General features: G+C 44.0%; 1 protein-coding gene across 3 annotated transcripts in view; it reads left to right on the top strand.

Moving 5' to 3' along the window:
• LOC121003102 (dynamin binding protein) overlaps positions 1-19,090 on the top strand; it is a 123,850-nt gene that overhangs the window by 31,212 nt on the left and 73,548 nt on the right. The window contains exon 1 of one of the 3 annotated variants that reach the window (XM_040434677.1): positions 6,640-6,662. The exons of the other annotated variants lie outside the window; for them this stretch is intronic. The gene's annotated coding sequence lies outside the window, so the exon portion shown is untranslated. Of the gene's footprint in view, positions 1-6,639; positions 6,663-19,090 lie in introns of those variants that run through there. 3 annotated transcript variants of the gene reach the window in all.

Raw genomic sequence — 19,090 nt, 5'->3', positions numbered from 1 at the left:
GGGGAGTTTCCAGGCCAAGGACCCAAAATGTCAACGTTTTGGTCCCCGAGCCACTTAGTTATCACTTTTGCCGTATGGCACGGTGCTCCATCGTGCTGGAAAATGCATTGTTCTTCACCAAACTGTTGTTGGATTGTTGGAAGAAGTTGCTGTTGGAGGGTGTTATGGTACCATTCTTTATTCATGGCTGTGTTTTGGGGCAGAATTGTGAGTGAGCCCACTCCCTTGGATGAGAAGCAACCCCACACATGAATGGTCTCAGGATGCTTTACTGTTGGCATGACACAGGACTGATGGTAGCACTCACCTTTTCTTCTCCGGACAAGCCTTTTTCCAGATGCCCCAAACAATCGGAAAGAGGCTTCATCGGAGAATATGACTTTGTCCCAGTCCTCAGCAGTCCATTCACCATACTTTCTGCAGAAGATCAATCTGTCCCTGATGTTTTTTTTGGAGAGAAGTGGCTTCTTTGCTGCCCTTCTTGACACCAGGCCATCTTCCAAAAGTCTTCGCCTCACTGTGTGCATGCAGATGCGCTCACACCTGCCTGCTGCCATTCCTGAGCAAGCTCTGCACTGGTGGCACTCCGATCCCGCAGCTGAATCCTTTTAGGAGACGATCCTGGCGCTTGCTGGACTTTCTTGGACGCCCTGAAGCCTTCTTAACAAGAATTGAACCTCTTTCCTTGAAGTTCTTGATGATCCTATAAATTGTTGATTGAGGTGCAATCTTAGTAGCCACAATATCCTTGCCTGTGAAGCCATTTTTATGCAACGCAATGATGGCTGCACGCGTTTCTTTGCAGGTCATTCCAGCCTCCATTGCTATCTTGCTATGCACCATGATAGCCTTTCGCGTGAGGCCAACTCCTGTAGCTGGACGTCTGGCAGACGCCTTCTGATGGTCTGTGTAGACACTGTTTGCCGCCCTAGGCTTGGGATGCGACATCCAATTTCACTTGCAGTACAGAATAGTACACGCCATTCTTCTTCTCAGACGATCCGTTCGTGGAGAGGTTCAGCTTTGTGCACGTCTTGCTGTTATTCTAGGTCGTTGTTGTGTTCCCAACCACCAGGACACACATCATTGAACAGTGCTGGAGGGATAAACCAAGTTCTCTCCATTCAAGGATTATGTCCCTCTCAATTTGCCAAAAGTGGCCATACACTATAACGTGTATGAGGCAGGAGGCATCGCACAATCATCCCACACGACTTGGTCCGATTTTTGAGGTTTCATGTGGCTAAATAACTTTGCTTTCAATCTGGCTTTTATGCCCCTCCCATATGCCACAGATTGGAGCTAGGTGTTTGACAATTCGATCAACTGCAGGTCTGACCTTACGGCTTGTCCTTCTTCTTGGTGCTGCAGTTTCAATACTGAGAAAAGTATCATACAGTCTGCAGCAACTAGATATCGCTGTGAAGCAGACCAGCCCCAGACATAATAGAACTGAATAGGGTCGCAGGTCTCTGACCCCAGGACTGCAAATATCCAGCATTGTTGGGTTTTGTGATTCTGGGGTCACATTGCCACCCCGTTCTGCTGGACTGCTACACAGCAAATCTATGATCATAAAGGTCGTAACTCTTTTCGCCTTGTAGCCCCAGCCTTAGGCCTCGTTCACATTTCCGTGTCAGTGTCGCATCCGTGAAAAAAAGCCTATGTGTTTCGTCCGTGAAGTATCCGTGGTTGTTCCATGTGTCTGTTTTTACCATCCGCGTGTCACCTGTAATTCCCTGACGTTGCTCAGCTGAAAATTAATTTCCAAAGAATCTCCTATTAGTCGTCAGTGAAAAACAGACCCACCGCAGATGCCATCTGTGTTGTGTCCGTGATTTTCACGGACCCGTAGACTTCAACGGGCGTGCTTGTCTCTGTGAAACACGTATGTGTTTTTTTTTTTACGGACATGACACTGGCAAGGAAATGTGGACGAGGCCTTATGCAGCACTGTTATAAGACTTGCCGGCATTAGATTTGCAGCCTTGTTTAGGACCTGAAGCTCTTTTGAAATCCTAAGACATCTGGAGAGAGTAGGAGCGCAGGAGGAATTCCTGACTGCCTGAGCATGTCCTGAGCTGCAAGAAGAGTCCTCGACACAAGCCAACTGCACAAATAGACTTCTAGGTTAGATTTTTTTTTTTCCAGGGCTGAGCAGCTAACGCCCAATATATTTCCTTTTCCCAGATGTTATTTGCAAATGTAAAAACAGAGGGAGGAAGACTGGGATATATTTATTGAGGGATTCCAGGGAGACCTCGCTGGCTTGGCCTGTGCATACTATTAGTGCACTTTGTAACAAGGAGTTCTACAGTAAAGGGATTTTCCACTTTGATTTTTATTAAGTTTACTTTAATTTTTTTTAAACAACTTTTTTTGCATATAGTTTAGTATCATTTTTCAGAATTTATGACACAGTGCGGTGTCATTTACTCACATTGGAGGACATTTACTATGAGATTTATGTCTGTCTATTTTTAAACAGAATAAAGTGGTCTTAGAAGACAGAAAATGCTCAAAACCCCATATGCTGTTGCGCATTTCTAACTGGGGGAGCAAATCCTGCCCATGTGGTCCAATCCCCAGCAAAAATGAATACAGTGGAGGATGCCTGCAGCGGACCACAAGTACCACAAAGACATCCTACATAGGATAGCCAAATGTGTGGATGTGATTGGCTATATAAAAAAAGAAATGTACAAAAAATGGTGCACTACACTGGTAAATGCAATTGCCAATATATGGCTAAACCCTGACACTGATATTAAAATGAGACTTTCGCCAATATGTTCTTACATCAAGAACATACCGGAGCCCGCGCACCTCGTCAAGGTATCTCAAAGTGGCACAGGACCAAACGCTAACCTACCTGTGCCATACGGGCAATTACAGGGGCATAAGGTCCCAGTTACCTCCAGTGTGTTTTTGATATAAGAACATATTGGCGAAAGTCTCATTTTAATATCAGTGTCAGGGTTTTGCCATATATTGTCAATTGCATTTACCAGTGTAGTGCACCATTTTTTGTAAATTGATGTATTTTTTTAGTCTAAAATTGTCTTATGAAATGTTGCACTGAAATTGTTGCAGTAAATTGTGCAACATTTGCCTCGGTACACCACTTTTCACAGTGTTTTATATTTAGGACAAGTGAAAGCTTTTATAGCCGTTTTAGACTTCATTTATAATTTGCAACATTTTCAAATGTCGCAAAATAGTTGCAGCCTACGCCAGGCTCCCCCCTGGTGTAAAGCACTTTGCAATCACGCCACATATATTAATATAAAGTTAGGTGCACCATTTCATAAATTTGGCACAGACACAGAAAACAAAGACAGACTTAAAAATGACACAAAAACACTACTGCGAATGATAAACGCCCCTCGTTATCCCTGAGCTCAATAAGACTGAAAACAGGCTCATACACCTATAGAGGGCAGATGTAAAGCGCTCACCTAGGCCCCTGTGTGTGAGGACATGTGATATTTTGGGGCTTTGACATCATAATCTAGAAGTTTGGGCTCTAAACTTGGGTCTAATTTAGGTAGTCAATTTCAATCTCCGGGGGATGCAGGATGTTCTAGATAACTAAGGTCAGGCGTACGCTTCTAAACAACATAAGCCTTACTTTTCTCCAGCAAGGGACACAATGCATAACAGTTACAGTCTCTCACATACAGAGGGCACATTCACTTGGTGGTTAGGGACTCATTTGGCTTTTTATATAATGCTGCATTTGTTCAGAGAGGACGTGTGCTCACAAAGAGGTAGAATTCTTACAGCCCACTGTATTTCATATAGTAGTCCAGAGGGGGACCTCTATGGTACGGGGGAGATGTAGGGCTATACAGCTGGATGGTTGTCCCTGGTCAGCAGCACTCCCTTAGCTCTGCTTCCCTTGCAGCAGCCCATAAGCAAAGTGCAAGTCTCATACCTTGCCTTCTTCTCACTTGCTCTGCTGCAGCACTTCAAAAGCCCTGTCCAACTATCCTGCAATATCCGCTGTGGTGGTCCGTCTCTTGCGGTCGTCTCACTGCTGCTATGAATCCTGTCAGGTTCCTTACTCCCACTGGAGCTTCTGGTCCAGATCTGCATCCATATCTTCTGTGCATCCCTGGCAGAAGACTGCACTCCACTTCTGTCTCTCCTGCAGCACCTTCCCTTCAGTGGCACTTGTCTTCTGGTGCACCCTGGGCAAGCGAATGCGCGTGCACCACTTTCATGAGCATGCTTATAAGCCTGCGGGCGATCTTCACCTGCTGTGGCAGGGCATGGTTCACATTGCGAACAGGGGGATGAGTCTTAAGATGCGGCGGTGCCGATCCTATCCTTTTATACTAGTCCCTTCTCTTCATTTTCAGTGCAGTGACGTTGACCAGTGTGCCCCCCCCTTGTTTCATCCAGCTGGCAGGGTCGGCACTTGTAGTTGGAGTGGCTCCACAGATCATCATCTACTAGGGCCTAGTCCTTATAGTGATGTATTAGCCACACCAGAGTAGCATTGCTGTTCAGCTCTTAAAGGGGCAGTGCCGTGTCTGGTCCTCATCAGAGCAGCTGCGCTACTGTTCTCAGCATCTGGATCCCCACTGATCAAAATTTGTGATGTCACTGTGACATGTCAGAAGTTTGCAAAAATAATGCCACGAATTACACGTTACCCAAGTATACTGTGCAACATATGGTTTATTGGATGCCTATGGGTGGGATAGCGCAGTAAAATAATAGCAAGTAATAGAAAAGTCCTCCAGCACTTCTTAAAATCTAGTGTATTTTTTAAATATGTTGATGATGTTTTTAAGGATGTGACAATTAACGCCGTAGTGACCACGCACTTTTTTTTTAAATCGCATTCCAAGAGCTATAACTTTTTTGTTTTCTCATCAATGTACAGTACAGACCAAAAGTTTGGACACACCTTCTCATTCAAAGAGTTTTCTTTATTTTCATGACTATGAAGGCATCAAAACTATGAATTAACACATGTGGAATTATATACATAACGAACGTATACATAACAAATTATATACATAACAAAGTGTGAAACAACTGAAAATATGTCATATTCTAGGTTCTTCAAAGTAGCCACCTTTTGCTTTGATTACTGCTTTGCACACTCTTGGCATTCTCTTGATGAGCTTCAAGAGGTAGTCCCCTGAAATGGTCTTCCAACAGTCTTGAAGGAGTTCCCAGAGATGCTTAGCACTTGTTGGCCCTTTTGCCTTCACTCTGCCGTCCAGCTCACCCCAAACCATCTCGATTGGGTTCAGGTCCGGTGACTGTGGAGGCCAGGTCATCTGGCGCAGCACCCCATCACTCTCCTTCATGGTCAAATAGCCCTTACTTTCAAAGTTTTCCCAATTTTCGGCTGACTGACTGACCTTCATTTCTTAAAGTAATGATGGCCACTCGTTTTTCTTTACTTAGCTGCTTTTTTCTTGCTATAATACAAATTCTAACAGTCTATTCAGTAGGACTATCAGCTGTGTATCCACCTGACTTCTCCTCAACGCCACTGATGGTCCCAACCCCATTTATAAGGCAAGAAATCCCACTTATTAAACCTGACAGGGCACACCTGTGAAGTGAAAACCATTTCAGGGGACTACCTCTTGAAGCTCATCAAGAGAATGCCAAGAGTGTGCAAAGCAGTAATCAAAGCAAAAGGTGGCTACTTTGAAGAACCTAGAATATGACATATTTTCAGTTGTTTCACACTTGTTTGTTATGTATATAATTCCACATGTGTTAATTCATAGTTTTGATGCCTTCAGTGTGAATCTACAATTTTCATAGTCATGAAAATAAAGAAAACTCTTTGAATGAGAAGGTGTGTCCAAACTTTTGGTCTGTACTGTACTTGTATGAGGTCTTATTTTTTGCAGGACAAGTTAAGGTTTTTAATGCACCATTTTGGGTACATGTAAAGATTGATTAAAGCCAGCTGTTTAGCTAAAACCCCCTTTGTTTACATCAGTAAAAATACGTATTAGTGGTCACTACAGGGTTAAGGAATAGGTTTTTAAGAAGTGCTGGAGGACTATTCAATTTTTTCTTTGGAACACATATCCTGCTGCCAGTCCGGGGTTTTTCTCCCTGCACTGAAGGCTAAGGGTGCGTTCACAAGACCGTGCAGGGTTTTAGCTGTCCTCAAATTGCGTATCTGCAAACCACGGATACCGGCTGTGTGTGTGTGCCGCATTTTGTGGAAAATTCCTTTTTTGCGGAGAAGAATAGGACATGCTCTATATTTTTTACGGGGCCACGTAACGGAAGTATGGTGTGCTGTCCGCATCTTTTGCAGGCCCGTCGAAATAAATGGGTCTGCATCTGTTCTGCAGTGGGTCCCATTCATACGGTCATGTGAATGAGCCCTTCGTTATTTTGCGACTCTCATGTCACAGCATTTGCACGGCGACACCATTAGATATCATTACAAAAAATGTTGCACAACTTTGCTGCGACAAGAAGTCACGTGACACATGTTGGCGTGTAGCCAAATCCTAAAATAATACTAACCCTGACTTATACCGGAAAGACGGAAGCCAAAAGGACACTTTTTTTTTTTTTTTTGGACCTTCAACAGGTGAATGGGGTGATAAGGACCTGTTCGATTTATGCACCAAGAGCTCTCCCCGCGCATACAGCGAACATACACTGCGGTGCGACATTCCTTATTACCTGGAGAAGTTTCTGTGTTTAGCCTGTGCGTCTGCGTTTCCACCTGGGCATCCAGTTTCAGTTGCTAGAGGCAGAGGACTATCACCCCCAACATTAGCCCTTTGTGACCTGTAAATAATTGATTGATTTTCTGTTCATTGTGGAGGGGGGCAAACTGTGCGCTGGATCAGGGTCCGGTTTCTGCTCACAGAGGATATTACGGAGCAAAACTAGGTTATGTATTCACACACACAGTATATAGTATATACACCAATCTATGTGTGCAGTGACTTGAAAAAGTATTCATACCCCTTCATGTGATAGCCCAACACAAAGTAGCAAGTGTGCGTGAAGTGATAAGAAAATGATACACGGTTTTCAAAATCATAGGGTGTAGGTAATTTAAAGGGGTATTCCGCTAGGATATGTCCCCATTGTCTGATACGTGCGAGTCCCACCTCTGGGACCCACACCTACATCGAGAATGGATCCCTGAAGATTGTGGAGGGCGCACTGCGCATGCAGAGCCGCCCTCCATTCAGTTCTATGGGGCCGCCCAAAAATACTGATGGCTCGGTTATTTTCAGCGGCCGCCTAGAAATGAATGGGAGCGGTGGTAGCGCAAGCGCGGTGCGCTCCCATTCATTCCTATGGGGAGAGCGCTTGGCGGTGGCCGGACCCTGGAAAACCCCCAAGGATTTTCCAGCCACCACCTTTCCCGCTGCATTCTCAGTGTAGCTGTGGGACCCACACCTATCGGACAATGGGGGCATATCCTAGCAATATGCCCCCATTGTCTGAGATGGGAATACCCCTTTAAGTTTGGATCCCTTGAACCGCAGAAAGTCGTAGCATTACAGCCGCCTGCACTGTACCTTATACGAATACCTGAGATCAGATGCTGCAGTGCGGTTTATCTCTCTGGAATGCGCCTGTGGCTTGTGGTCAGAAGAATGAGCTTCTTAGATGAGACCTGACATGAATTGTGCCTAGGAAGCGCTCTCGAATGTATTTAATTGGGTATGACGAGATTCTGGGGCTCTGCCGTGTCCCCCGGTTCTTTAGTTAATTGGGATTTTAAAGATTTTTTTTTTTTTTTTTTTTTGCAGACACCTTTTGAGTGGCTAAATTATTCAATATGTACATCTGTTTAGAATTTCCGGCAGGCGGTTGGGGGGGATCTGGTGAGTCTGGTTAAATGGGTATTACCATATAGACATACCATATAGACATTTATGGTATATCCACAAGTGTGGGTCCTACGTCTGAGATTAGCCCTAATTCAAGAATGGGGCCCTGCAAGCTGTGAATGTAGAGGCGGCTTCACTTGTGTGTGTCTCTCCATTCACTTCTATGGGAGTTTGGAAAATAGCCGAGCGCACGTACTCACAATCCACACTAATTCTTTACAATTTTGCCCTGTATGGATTTTAAAGGGAACCAGTCACCTGCACTGTGGTCTGTCACTTCTGTGATGGCAGTCCGTATATTTAGAGTTGTGACGTGCCGAACCCAACAGCGCCCCAGGGCTGCGAGGGACATGAGTCCGATGGGGCTCCCTTCCCCCACCCTTACCGACCTCCGGACAGTGACAGGTTTCTTTCCTGTTATGTATATGTGCTCACTGCTGGGTCCGACTTGTAAGTACTCTAAAAGTACTTACTGCCATCACAAAGGTGAGAGACCACTGAAATCAGTGGGACTGTCACTACACTATGCTGCCCTCGGTGAGGACAGCATAGGGCAGGTGACAGGTTACCTTTAATCTAGGTCTTAAGTGCTAACTACCAAGCCACCATAAGTGGGCGTAGCAGGACTCAAAGACTTTCTCTAATTGTGGGTGGGGGAAGTAGGACTCCTAGGCTTTTTTAAGAGGGGCGGGGGGAAGTAGGACTCGCAAGCTTTCTCTATGAGGCAAGGGGGAAGAGGACTCACAGGCTTTCTGTATGATGGGTAGGGAAAGAAGGTCTCACAAGCTTCTCTATGATGAGCAGAGGAAGCAGGATTCACAGGCTTTCTCTATGAGGGGCGGGGGAAGAGGACTCACAGGCTTTCTCTTTGAGGGGCGGGGGAAGAGGACTCACAGGCTTTCTCTATGAAGGGCGGGGGAAGAGGACTCACAGGCTTTCTCTATTAAGGGCGGGGGAAGAGGACTTATAGGCTTTCTCTATGAGGGGCGGGGTAAGAGGACTCGCACACTTTTTCCATGAGGGGCGGGGGAAGAGGATTCACAGGCTTTCTCTATTCGTGGCGGGTGAAGAGGACTCACAGGCTTTCTCTATTCGTGGTGGTGGAAGAGGACTCACAGGCTTTCTCTATGAGGGGCGGGGGAAGAGGACTCACAGGCTTTCTCTATGAGGGGCGGGGGAAGAGGACTCACAGGCTTTCTCTATGAGGGGCGGGGGAAGAGGACTCACAGGCTTTCTCTATGAAGGGCGGGGAAGAGGACTCACAGGCTTTCTCTATGAAGGGCGGGGGAAGAGGACTTATAGGCTTTCTCTATGAGGGGCGGGGTAAGAGGACTCGCAGACTTTTTCCATGAGGGGCGGGGTAAGAGGACTCGCAGACTTTTTCCATGAGGGGCGAGGGAAGAGGACTCACAGGCTTTCTCTATTCGTGGTGGGGGAAGAGGACTCACAGGCATTGTATATGAGGCGAGGGAGGAGCAGGACTCAGGCTTTCTCGATAATGGGCTGGGGAAGCAGGACTCACAGGCTTTGTATATGAGGCAATAGGGAAGCAGGACTCACAGGCTTTGTATATGAGGCGAGGAAGAAGCGGGACTCAGGCTTTCTCTATTATTGTCGGGGGAAGCAGGACTCACAGGCTTTCTCTATGAGGCAATAGGGAAGCAGGACTCACAGGCTCAGTGTCTCCCCCTCTATCCTGTTGTGGCCTTATATAGGAGAGCTGACAGATCTCTTTAAGGCTTAGGGCCAGGCAACTGGAAAGTAAGAATGCCATCCATAGTTTGAGTCCAGCATCCATAAAATGTGTATCCTTTATAAAAAATAAAAATAAAATCCTTAACAAGAACTGAAGCTTAGGCGTTTCAACCTTGTACAGGTCTTAGTCATAGCATAGCACCTGGAGCCTAAAGATATCTGTAACCTGCTCCCTTCCAGCTACCGTGTGACATTTATAATATTAGTGTCTTCTTATGTGGCAGAGGAGTATTTGGGCCTCCCAGACACCAGGGTTTAGTCTGCACCCACTTAAGAAGTAAAATACATGTTCCCCACTACATGAGCTGAGCCATCTGTCCTCCATATGCTTTTAATATCCATTTAATAAATGTACAGCTCTTCCTGTGCCAAGCCCTCCGTCATAATGACCATATAATGGTTAATAAATGTGGTTTTCACTGTCCTTCGCCTTCTGTGTTCTCAATTGTATTGTTCTAATGAGGGAGATTTACGATTACTGTCTAAATGAAAGACTGTCTTTGTTGCCCATAGCAACCAATTAGATTTCAGCTCTTATTCCATATTTTGCTGTTTTAAAATGAAAGCTGCGCTGTGATTGGTTGCTATAGGCAACTGCTTGGGCCTTATTTATCAAAAATGTTTAACAGGAAAACTGTCATAGTTGCCCGTAGCAACTAACCAGAGCTCATCTTTTATCACACTTTAACCACTTAAGGACCACAGGTTTATACCCCCCTAAAGACCAGGCCCTTTTTTACAAATCGGCACTACACTACTTTCACCGTTTATTGCTCGGTCATGCAACTTACCACCCAAATGAATTTTACCTCCTTTTCTTCTCACTAATAGAGCTTTCATTTGGTGGTATTTCATTGCTGCTGACATTTTTACTTTTTTTGTTATTAATCGAAATTTAACGATTTTTTCGCAAAAAAATGACATTTTTCACTTTCAGTTGTAAAATTTTGCAAAAAAAACGAGATCCATATAGAAATTTTGCTCTAAATTTATTGTTCTACATGTCTTTGATAAAAAAAAAATGTTTGGGTAAAAAAAAAATGGTTTGGGTAAAAGTTATAGCGTTTACAAACTATGGTACAAAAATGTGAATTTCCGCTTTTTGAAGCAGCTCTGACTTTCTGAGCACCTGTCATGTTTCCTGAGGTTCTACAATGGCCAGACAGTACAAACACCCCACAAATGACCCCATTTCGGAAAGTACACACCCTAAGGTATTCGCTGATGGGCATAGTGAGTTCATAGAACTTTTTATTTTTTGTCACAAGTTAGCGGAAAATGATGATTTTTTTTTTTTTTTTCTTACAAAGTCTCATATTCCACTAACTTGTGACAAAAAATAAAAACTTCTATGAACTCACTATGCCCATCACGAAATACCTTGGGGTCTCTTCTTTCCAAAATGGGGTCACTTGTGGGGTAGTTATACTGCCCTGGCATTCTAGGGGCCCAAATGTGTGGTAAGGAGTTTGAAATCAAATTCTGTAAAAAATGACCTGTGAAATCCGAAAGGTGCTCTTTGAAATATGGGCCCCTTTGCCCACCTAGGCTGCAAAAAAGTGTCACACATCTGGTATCTCTGTATTCAGGAGAAGTTGAGGAATGTGTTTTGGGGTGTCTTTTTACATATACCCATGCTGGGTGAGATAAATATCTTGGTCAAATGCCAACTTTGTATAAAAAAATGGGAAAAGTTGTCTTTTGCCAAGATATTTCTCTCACCCAGCATGGGTATATGTAAAATGACACCCCAAAACACATTCCCCACCTTCTCCTGAGTACGGCAATACCAGATGTGTGACACTTTTTTGCAGCCTAGGTGGGCAAAGGGGCCCATATTCCAAAGAGCACCTTTCGGATTTCACAGGTCATTTTTTACAGAATTTGATTTCAAACTCCTTACCACACATTCGGGCCCCTAGAATGCCAGGGCAGTATAACTACCGCACAAGTGACCCCATTTTGGAAAGAAGACACCCCAAGGTATTCCGTAAGGGGCATGGCAAGTTCCTAGAATTTTTTATTTTTTGTCACAAGTTAGTGGAATATGAGACTTTGTATGAAAAAAAAAAAGAAAAAAAAAAATCAGCATTTTCCACTAACTTGTGACAAAAAATAAAAAATTCTAGGAACTCGCCATGCCCCTCACGGAATACCTTGGGCTGTCTTCTTTCCAAAATGGGGTCACTTGTGGGGTAGTTATACTGCCCTGGCATTTTCCAGGGGCCCTAATATGTGGTAAGTAGGTAAATGACCTGTGAAATCCTAAAGGTGCTCTTTGGAATATGGGCCCCTTTGCCCACCTAGGCTGCAAAAAAGTGTCACACATGTGGTATCGCCGTATTCAGGAGAAGTTGGGGAATGTGTTTTGGGCTGTCATTTTACATATACCCTTGCTGGGTGAGAGAAATATCTTGGCAAAAGACAACTTTTCCCATTTTTTTATACAAAGTTGGCATTTGACCAAGATATTTCTCTCACCCAGCATGGGTATATGTAAAATGACACCCCAAAACACATTCCCCAACTTCTCCTGAGTACGGCGATACCAGATGTGTGACACTTTTTTGCAGCCTAGATGCGCAAAGGTGCCCAAATTCCTTTTAGGAGGGCATTTTTAGACATTTGGATACCAGACTTCTTCTCACGCTTTGGGGCCCCTAGAATGCCAGGGCAGTATAAATACCCCACATGTGACCCCATTTTGGAAAGAAGACACCCCAAGGTATTCAATGAGGGGCATGGCGAGTTCATAGAAATTTTTTTTTTTTGGCACAAGTTAGCGGAAATTGATATTTTTAATTTTTTTCTCACAAAGTCTCCCGTTCCGCTAACTTGGGACAAAAATTTCAATCTTTCATGGACTCAATATGCCCCTCACGGAATACCTGGGGGTGTCTTCTTTCCGAAATGGGGTCACATGTGGGGTATTTATACTGCCCTGGCATTCTAGGGGCCCTAAAGCGTGAGAAGAAGTCTGGAATATAAATGTCTAAAAAATGTTACGCATTTGGTTTCCGTGAGGGGTATGGTGAGTTCATGTGAGATTTTATTTTTTGACACAAGTTAGTGGAATATGAGACTTTGTAAGAAAAAAAAAATAATAATTCCGCTAACTTGGGCCAAAAAAATGTCTGAATGGAGCCTTACAGAGGGGTGATCAATGACAGGGGGGGTGATCAATGACAGGGGGGTGATCAATAACAGGGGGGTTGATCAATGACAGGGGGGTGATCAGGGAGTCTATATGGGGTGATAACCACAGTCATTGATCACGCCCGTGTAAGGCTTCATTCAGACGTCCGTATGCGTTTTGCGGATCCGATCCATCTATCAGTGCATCCGTAAAAATCATGCGGACATCTGAATGGAGCTTTACAGGGGGGTAATCAATGACAGGGGGGTGATCAGGGAGTCTATATGGGGTGATCACCACAGTCATTGATCATGCCCCTGTAAGGCTTCATTCAGACGTCCGGATGCGTTTTGCGGATCCGATCCATCTATCAGTGGATCCGTAAAAATCATGCGGACGTCTGAATGGAGCTTTACAGGGGGGTAATCAATGACAGGGGGGTGATCAGGGAGTCTATATGGGGTGATCACCACAGTCATTGATCACGCCCCTGTAAGGCTTCATTCAGACGTCCGGATGCGTTTTGCGGATCCGATCCATCTATCAGTGGATCCGTAAAAATCATGCGGACGTCTGAATGGAGCTTTACAGGGGGGTAATCAATGACAGGGGGGTAATCAATGACAGGGGGGTGATCAGGGAGTCTATATGGGGTGATCACCACAGTCATTGATCACGCCCCTGTAAGGCTTCATTCAGACGTCCGGATGCGTTTTGCGAATCCGATCCATCTATCAGTGGATCCGTAAAAATCATGCGGACGTCTGAATGGAGCTTTACAGGGGGGTAATCAATGACAGGGGGGTAATCAATGACAGGGGGGTGATCAGGGAGTCTATATGGGGTGATCACCACAGTCATTGATCATGCCCCTGTAAGGCTTCATTCAGACGTCCGGATGCGTTTTGCGGATCCGATCCATCTATCAGTGGATCCGTAAAAATCATGCGGACGTCTGAATGGAGCTTTACAGGGGGGTAATCAATGACAGGGGGGTGATCAATGACAGGGGGGTGATCAGGGAGTCTATATGGGGTGATCAGGGGCTAATAAGGGGTTAATAAGTGACGGGGGGGGGGTGTAGTGTAGTGTAGTGGTGCTTGGTGCTACTTTACTGAGCTACCTGTGTCCTCTGGTGGTCGATCCAAACAAAGGGGACCACCAGAGGACCAGGTAGCAGGTATATTAGACGCTGTTATCAAAACAGCGTCTAATATACCTGTTAGGGGTTAAAAAAATCACATCTCCAGCCTGCCAGCGAACGATCGCCGCTGGCAGGCTGGAGATCAACTCTCTTACCTTCCGTTCCTGTGAGCGCGCGCGCCTGTGTGCGCGCGTTCACAGGAAATCTCGGCTCACGCGAGATGACGCCTATTGGCGTTAGCGTAGCCTGGGGGAGCCGCCGCAATGACGCCTTTCGGCGTTAGCGTGGCGGCAAGCAGTTAAGAAATGAAAGGTAAGCTCTGATTGGTTGCTATGGGCAACTAAGACCGTTTTCCTGTTAGAGTTTGGATAAATGAGGCTTTTTGGGGAAGATTTATCAAATGTGTAAAGGAAAACTGTCTTAGTTGCCCCTAGAAACCAGTCAGAGCTTACCTTTCATTTCTTAACCCCTTAACGCATAATGCTGTACATGTACGGCATTATGCGGACGCTATTGTATAGAGCAGCGGCTGTGGTGAGCCCGCTCCATATGCTGCGGGTGCTGGTTGTATAATACAGCAGGCACCTGGCCGCGATGACTGGGAACGGCGAACACACAGAACTCCATCATTTAACCCCCTCAGATGCCGCGGTCAAAAGTGACTGTGGCATCTGTGAGGTAAGGCAGAGGGTTGCGACTCCCTCTGCCTTAAAATCAAAGCCCCCACAGTGAAATTGTGGGGCTCCGACCGGTTACCATGACAGTCTGGGGCCTGCTGAGGCTTCCCAGGGCTGTCATAGTAACCTCCCTGCTAAGCTATTCACGAGACACAGCTCAGCAGGGAACGAGTCAAAATCCCATTCACCGTAATAGATCTCTATTAGGGTGAATAGGATAAGGGTTTAAAATATCCCAGGTTCTAGCCCTCCTAAGGGGGCTAATAGTTGTTAAGCAAAGAGTGAAAAAAAAAAAGAGTAAAAAATAATTGAAAAAAAAAACACAAAAATCGCTACCTTTCCCAATTTTACATATACAAATATAAAAACAATAAAAAAATAAACATATTAGGTTCCGCTGCGTCCTAAAATGTCTGAACTAGTAAAATACTTAAGAAAATTTCCTGCAAGGTAAACTCTGTAACAGGAAAAAAATGAAAAACACACAATTCAACATTGTTTAGTCACCTTGCCCCCCAAAAAATAAAAAAGTAGTACATACCACTAAAAACTACAGTTCCGCAAAAAATTAAGTCCTCATACAACTCTGTAAACCAAAATATTAAAAAGTTATGGCTGTCAGAAAACGGAGATGCTTTTTTTTTTTTTTCAAAGGTGTTTTTTATTTTTATTTTTTAAAGTAATAAAACAAAATAAAAACTATACAAGTTTGGTATCGCTGTAATTGTATTGAGCTGCAGAACAAGAATGTCAAGTCATTTTTAGCACAGTGAACGCTGTTATGTCAAAACCCTAAAAACCTTTGCGAAATTTTACTCAACAAATAATTTTTTTCACGTTTTCCAATACAGGACAAGGTAAATTAAGAACAGTGCCTTAAAAAATGCATCTTGCCCCACAAAAAATAAGCCCTCATATGGCTATGTGAACGAAAAAAAAAAAAAAAAAGTTATAGCTATTGTAACGTGGGGAGGAAAAATCTAAAATGAAATAATAAGATGAGCTCTGATTGATTGGTTGCCATGGGTAACAAAAACAGTTTTCATTTGCACCAGTTTTGATAAATCTCCTTTTCACACAGGGCCCCTTTACACAGTGGGTTTTACCACATAATTTTCGGGCCGCTCAGGGATTCTGCCGCCAGCGGGTTTTCTGCCAAATCTCGGAATGGCTGTCCGCACCAAAATTCTGTGGTAAAACCCCCCGTGTGAACAGGCCCTTAGACAGTATATATACTGTATATCTGTCTCAAACAACCACAAGTCCTCCAATTCTGGGACAGCCAGGTGCAGCGCTCATTCATTCCCACCCCTCGTAGGAGAGACAGGGCGGTATGATGTAGGGACCCTTTGTGGAGATATATTTTTGAAGCAATACTGAATAAATAGCGGCCTGCTCTTCTGATCTGCAGAAGGTTCTGTTTTTGAAGTTGCTTCTGCTGTAAATAAAGACATCCTTTTGGGCGCCGCTTCTCAGCTGCCGTTTCCCATTCTTGTGTTATCTGCCACGTTAAGGTCAGTCGTGTGTAAATATTTCATGGAGAACAGATGGAAGCTCGATTTCTGAACTTTTGGAAGGATCGTCCTGTAAACAGATGGAAACTTGATATATGCGGTTAGATTGTTATTTGGTGCCCCATGCGGTCCCTTCTTCTGATGACCACATCATGAAATATATTATAACTGTCGCTCTATAATACATAATGAAGTGGTGACCGCCTTCAGTATTTTCATGTGATGTGACTGTGTGACCACATAGGTTGTACACCTTCGGGGGCATTTTTTTTTTTTTATGATTGCATTTTTCATATTTTGGGCTAAAAATAATTTTTTTCACTTGGTCTTTATTATAAATATTGAGCCGATCTGTCATGAAGGGTTAACTGTTTGCCTAGCTGTGTGAACCGTACTTTCGCTGTAACTTTGTACTGGTCATCTAATAATCCTTATCTCTAAATTACTAAAAGGTCATAAACACTTATTTAAGCCATATTCTTATCAGTAAGATGAGAACTGCGCTATAATGAGTGTTTATAAGGTCAAAGATCAGCCATAAGGAGCCCTCAGCTGAGCTGCCTGACGGAACACCGTAAAAACACAGAGCATGCTACTAGAGAATCTCAAGGCTGTGAAGAAAAAGGGTTCAAGATTTTTAATAACAACTAATTGAAAAAAATTATTTTTAGCTCAAAATTAGTACAATGCAGTAATAAAAAATTGCCTCTAAAGAAGCACATAGCCTTTAAAGAGGACCCCGTATGTCAATGATCTATACGAGAGAGGCCAGGTGAAAGTCTATGGAGATTCCTGGGCAAATGCAATATTGCAGTAAAAGCAGACATTAAAGTGGTTTTCCCTCAACTAGAAAGTGATCATTAAGTTTTGGCATCACCACATGACCGGATCCCACTGCCGAAACGGCCACCAATTCTCTGAACGGAAAACCTGCTATACTAGTCCAGTGGAGCTAAGCTGTAATGCCAGACATAACCCATGGATGGGTGTGGTGCTATTTTTTGGAAGAAGGCAGCCATGTTTTTCTATTTCTGTACAACCTCTTTATAGATTTGAGGGGTGACCTAATAATCAGCCGTTCAGAACACCCTACTGTTGCTGGACCTCCAGAAATCAGCTGCAACATGGGGAGTTTTCAGTTTCCCTGCAGCGCCACCGCAGGCAAAGTGAAGCATTACATAATTCTCATAGTAATGAACTGGGTCCTACAGTGACTTAGAAACTACACTGGCTAATAGATGAGCATTTAGATTTGGGGTCCCCCTTTATTAACTCAAGAATTAAGTAGTAGGATATTGTGCATGATAATGATTCTGTCCAGGGGCGGACAGAAGAGAAAGGGGGTTCCCTGTGCGAAAAGTGTGAGGCCCCTCCCTTTAAAGGCAACCAAGCTATACAGTTCATACTATATACATATCAGTTACACTTAAGTTGTGCACAAAGCACATATCACACATATGCTCACGCATTTCACATCTCTCATTCTGCTTCTGTGCTTCCACAAAAGACACATTGTACACATATGCTACTTGCATATAAAACACATGCTGCATGCATGCCACCTGTATATTGACAACATGCCACACGTGCAGCGAACCCCTGAGGAGTGGTAGTGGCCCTGATGAAGTGCTGTGTCACGGCGTACCCCTTCTGGCCGTTGCTCCCTGGGGATCGAAGCAGCAGAAATGTGGTAAGGAAGAATGAGGCCAGAATTAAAAAAGTACCAAAGTCATTTTGCCAAGTTCAATGTAGAACAGAACTTCGAATATATCCAATAGCAGCAGATTTCAAGTGCAAAACTGGCATTCCCTGCAGCAATCTTAGCACTTGGCATATTGGCCTAGTAACATTCCAGGTGATGGGTGACTTTGCTGTAGTCCCTCACCTTGCAGCAGTGTCTGGAGATACTGGTTGTAGCAGTTAACTCTGCTGTCAGACTTCTCAAGACTTCACTTGTAAGTGTAAGTGATTCCCTGTGGAGAATCTGTAACAGGAGCAGGAGCTCTGACTTGAGCTTCTTCTCCACACTAAGTCCTCACAAGAACCCCCTCCCCCCTTTCTGGCAGGAATTAGGACCAGCCCACTCCTATCAAGAGAGGAGGGACAGGGTGGTTAGTCCTTTTCCTGATTAACCATTGCCCTCAATATCCTCACTGGTAGTAACAACCATATAATATAATAAAAAATACATAAAAGTGCAACATAAAATAATACACAACTGTATACAACATTATAGTACCCCCAGGTTCGGGGTACTACATGTATCTCCTACACATTTGACAAATGCCACATGGAGAATACATTCTATTCACAAAGATACATGAACCCCCATAAGTAGGGCCCATTGGTAACAATTCAGATGCATATACTAAACGAATGACCCTGATAAATTGTGTCATTTTTGACCATGTATTTGGTGCCTTATCTGTGGTGTGTGTCAATACCTTTTTATATTCGTTTTTTTAATCACGCATTATAATAAAGTATCTTAATTTTTACAATCGTATATGTAGAGTGCGTTCTTTATCGGTGTCGTTAACAAAGATACCCTGACCCATTAGACACAATCCCGATACATGAGATTGTATTTACACTGCACGCTCATCACTTTCTGTGTGTGTGTGTGTGTGTGGAGCATGTACTGAAAGGGGTTTTCCGAGATATTTGTATTGATGACTTATCCTCAGGATAGGTCATCGATATCAGATCGGCGGGCGTCTGACACCCGGCACCCCCGCTGATCAGCATTCCCTTCGTTGTTTAATTGCTCGCCGTTGACATAGCCGGGGTGAGCAGGTGCAATTACACTGCATTAGTGTGTGTGTGTGTGTAAAAAATAAATAAAACATTTTATTTATTTATATATATATATATATATATATATATATATATATATATATATATATAATTATTTGTATTTTTTTGGGGCAGACCATTAGCCCTATTAGACTCCACCCACACCATTTAAGCTCCTCCCATTAAGACACACCCTCAATTGGCACAGCTACAAAGTA

Source organism: Bufo bufo, chromosome 6 (assembly GCF_905171765.1).
Source record: "Bufo bufo chromosome 6, aBufBuf1.1, whole genome shotgun sequence".
NCBI classification, from domain to species: Eukaryota; Metazoa; Chordata; class Amphibia; order Anura; family Bufonidae; genus Bufo; species Bufo bufo.
Note: the sequence above shows the minus strand (reverse complement) of the source record. Positions and strands in the feature narration are given on the sequence as shown.